Source organism: Brassica oleracea, chromosome C7 (genome assembly GCF_000695525.1).
Source record: "Brassica oleracea var. oleracea cultivar TO1000 chromosome C7, BOL, whole genome shotgun sequence".
NCBI classification, from domain to species: Eukaryota; Viridiplantae; Streptophyta; class Magnoliopsida; order Brassicales; family Brassicaceae; genus Brassica; species Brassica oleracea.
The window spans coordinates 8,620,939-8,625,654 of NC_027754.1; positions in this window are offsets into that span (position 1 = coordinate 8,620,939).

Sequence of the window (4,716 nt, forward strand, 5' to 3'; positions counted from 1 at the left end):
TTGCTGAATCCAAATATTATAACTCATAAGTTCATAACAAATGCTTTAGTTTTCAGAAACCAAAATTAAATAAAACCAATACCAAATCAAAGATGCTAATTTCAAAAATAAATAAATAAAAAACACCAATCACACTTCTTGTTCTTCATCTTTATCACCAACAAGCGACAAAAAGATGGAAATTTCTCTTCTTCACCATCAACTTCATCTTCTGCAAATAAGAATAATAAAGATATATTGAAACCTAAAACTCCAAAATGTATGATATTGTGAACAAATACATATAGGCAAAACTAAGAAGAACCCATGGCGTGAACTAGATCTTCTTATTCGGTGGAAAGTGAGTTTTCAAACTTCTTATAATAACTCGAAGATGCTCCACCGGTGCAGATCGAAGGTGCTTGGGAGACCGGTGCAGATCGAAGGTGCTTGACATCGACCCTGAAACCACCATCACCGAAGCTACATAACGTCGAATCGCCTTCTCTCTCTCTCTCTCTCTCTCTCTCTCTCTCTCTCTCTCAATGTTTTAGGCGAAAGCAGAATGGGGACTTAGGGTTGCGGGTCTTCAAAATCCCGCAGGTTAAGCTCATCCCGCTTTCGACCCGTCCTGCTTTGAACCCGTCCCGCGAGGCCCGCAATTTTGCGGGCTTACCAAATGGAGGCCCAATCCCGCCCCGCAGCAAGCCTTTACGGGCCAGGCCCGCGGTCCAGGTCCTTGATTGCCATCCCTAGTGGGAAGGTTTCCATCCATATATAAACATCTGACAAGTTTGTGCAGTTCTGCACTCAAAAGGCTCCAAAACACCCTAAAATAATCACTTTCCTCCAAAACATACGTAAACCTGAAAACATACTAAAAAGACTCCAAAACAACTATAATGTATTTAAAAACACCTATATACTATGGCTACAAGTGGGTAAAATCCATGGTATATCACCAGACTCTCTCTCTTTCTTTCTTTCTTTCTCTCTCACGATATTTCTCTGAGTTTTTACTCTGGAATCTGATGATAGAAATCGACAGAGAGGCCCTCTATTTATAGAAGTCATGGTCGGCCATTGCCTTGGGCGAACAGGCACGACTTGATGGGCGAGCAGACACTAATTGATGGGCGAACAGGACTTAGCCGAATGGTTGCATCCCGAACCATTCCCACCCCATCGCCTATAACCATCCCCTATTGGGTCGATCTGGGGCCCAACCAGTTTCCCAAGCCCTTGTGGCTTAACACACGGCCTAGCCCCAGACCCCTCCGGTCCATGAACAACCTGGCCGACCAATCGCCCATCACTGGCCCGAACCCGGTCCAACTGCCCGAGACCCGAACACTCCATCAAGCTGAGTTGAGCTAGCTCCAATCTGACCCAGCTGAGTGAGCTAGTAGTCCAGCTGGTTGAGCTGACCCAACTTGGAACGAGCTAGACTGAGCTTGATCGAGCTTCGTCCAGCTGATCGAGCTTCCTGTTTGCATCGCCCAGCTGCCTTCCAACTCGTCCAACTTACTTATCCTCGTTTCCTCCTTATTTGGTTAAATCTTAGACTCTTAGATCACTTAACCTTCTTTGATAGATCATGATACGCTTCCCTTATGATCTTATGATCGGCGGGTACGGTTCCTCGAACCTTAGTCTATCCCGACAATCATATCTAGGACCGGGGACATGAAAGACTTGCTGAGAAGGAATGATTTTGGTAAACTAAAGTGCATAAGTTATTACTCCTACCTCCGAGTAGGACACCAGCCCCCGGTTTTTTCCTAGGTAAATCCATGCCCCAAACTTGGGTCCATTCCTACCTCTATGTAAAATGAAATATTTTTACCAAAGGAGTGTTCTTCCATATTTCAAGAAATAGAAGGACTTAACCTAACTTTCGACTATGAACAACATAGAAAAGTGGGGCTCAAACCCTAGAAAAAGGAATCGACTATTCAAGAGTTAAATTGTAAAGTTAGACGACTAGAATTAAGGTTCATAATCCAAACTATTATAGTTTCGACTCTAAATATCAATAAAATAATACTCTCAATCATTGTTTTTGCTTGTTATTTCTTACTTCTCGTTTCCGTATTACCAACAAAGAGCCTACACATATTTACCCTAATAAATGTCATAGGTTTTTGTACCTACTTTAAAAATCTGAATCGTGTAGCTATAATGATTTTTGATAGTGAGATGTATAATTTTCTGTGAGAGAAAAATGGACTTGGCAGATATAAACCAACCATGTTTAAACTTTGGTTTTGGATTGTCCTTGTTTTGTAATTCTTTTCGGTTTGATAGTTTTTTAAAGTAATAGTACATTTAAATAATTACACATTTGTAAGGAAAATATTTGGTCTAATTCTTTTCGGTTTAGGACTTTTTTAAAAAAAAGGTTAATGCCACATAGTTATATATTATTTATAGTGACTTTTTGGCTTAATGAAGGAAAATTATTTTTCTTTTTTATATATTTATTGGAAATATGTAAGCCCATGTCACATTTATAGTTTTTTTATTGATATATGTCACAATCATGTTGATTAACAACTTTCAAAATTAAACATTATATTGTAACTAATAAAATATATAGAAATTGTTTGAAATATCATAAGTTAAATACTAATTTCAAAAATACACTCAATCAAAATACTTTAACAATTGGGTTATGGGGTTTTGGGACTACTATTTAGGATTTAGTATTCAGGAAGTGGAGTTGAGTTTATAAACTTCTCAAAATAATTCTTAAACATTTGTAAATGATTTAGATTGGTCGGTTTATTCTTTTTTTCGTCACAAACTTAAGGTATTTATGAAAATAGTGAATACTAAAGATAAATTTGAAAGTTGTATCAAACTTGTCGTAAATCTATAATTCCCTCTAAGATATATATGATTTTTCCCCACTATAATTATTATTTGATTTTAAATGATTTTGAAAGGGGAATAACTCAGTGGTCAACAAATTTGAAACTAAACTGGAAAATTTTGCTGGTGTAATATTTTGGTCTAGCCTTTGTTTCTGGTCAACATTTTTAAGAATAACTGGATGCATTGGTTTCTGGTCAATATAGGGGATATATATATGCATATAAACTATAGAAGAAACAAGGAATTTAATAGCAGAGTCAAACGAAACATTAAACAAATTCAAATAATGCGGATCTGAAAAGATGAGCTTCCATGTAAGTGTAAAAAAATAGGAGTTTTTTTTTTTTTGGTAACTCTGCTATCTGAGCAGCCACATTCCCAACTATCTCCCGTAGAGGGTCCAGCGCCCCAACGGAAGGGATGTTAAATCTGTTGTGGCCAAGGCTCGAACCCGGGTGGCGGCCAATACAGCTGTACCTCCTTTAAAAAAATCGAGTTGTAAATAATAGAGTAGTTGAACCTATAAATAGTTCCAAAAAGGCAACAAGGAATTTAAAAAAATATCATTACTAACATTTCGTTATATTATTTCGTCAGTTAAGACCAAGAAAATGGATAGAAGAACGCTGATGATAATGATCATGGTGATTGTGATGACGATGTTGACAATGGAAAGTGAAGCGAAGACAGTACAAGAATGCAAGAAAATATGCCAAGGCATATGTTTAGGTCCATTCCCACCAAGCATTACGTGCTTAGACAACTGTTTCAAAGAGTGTATCCGCAGTCGCCATGACCATCATTCTCATCTTATTCCTTCACATTAACGATTTTCATGTTTTGGACATTGTGTTCTCTAATTGCTACTGTGATGTTCCAGAATTTTGCAAAATAAATTACTATACATGAAATTTGATATTATTCCATCGTAATATATTTGTCCTAAAAAGCCATATTAACAATTTTGTTTGAGAAAAAGACAAAAATAGCACTAAATCAAGTTTTTGTTCCCAAACTAGCACTCAAGGTCAAAAGTCATAAAAATAGCACTTAATGTTTTATCAAAAGTCACAAACTTAGGGTTTAGAGTTAAAGGGTGGAGTTTAGGATTTAGGGTTTAGGGTTTAGGGTTTAGAGTTTAGGGTTTAGGGTTTATAGATTAAGGTTTAGGGTTTAGGGTTTAGGGTTTAGGGTTTAGGGTTTAGAATTTAGGGTTTAGGGTTTAGAATTTAGGGTTTAGGGTTTAGAATTTAGGGTTTAGGGTTTAGAATTTAGGGTTTAGGGTTTAGAATTTAGGGTTTAGGGTTTAGAATTTAGGGTTTAGGGTTTAGAATTTAGGGTTTAGGGTTTAGAATTTAGGGTTTAGGGTTTAGAATTTAGGGTTTAGGGTTTAGAATTTAGGGTTTAGGGTTTAGAGTTTAGGGTTTAGGGTTTAGAGTTTAGGTTTTAGGGTTTAGAGTTGAGAAATGAGGTTTTACGGATAAGATTTCAAATTTTGAAAAATAAAAAAATTAAAATTTTCAAAAGATAAAATGCTATTTTGGTCATTTTAGTTTTTGAATGCTATTTTCGTGATATAAACTTAGAAATGTGCTATTTTGGAGATTTGCCCATTTTGTTTTGCTTTAGTTTAAATTCTGTAGAAGTAAATTATTTTAAAAAATGGTTTTTTGTATAAAAGTTACACTGAGTGCTCAAACTAAGCACAAACACTACAAGAAAACAGCGGCATACTGAGGGAAAAAATCGTCGGTATATCGTCGGAATAACGCTATTCCGACGACTTACCGACGAAAAAAGTCCTCGGAAATAACTCCTCGGAAATTCATCTTTCCTCGGAAATCCCTCGGAAATTTCCGA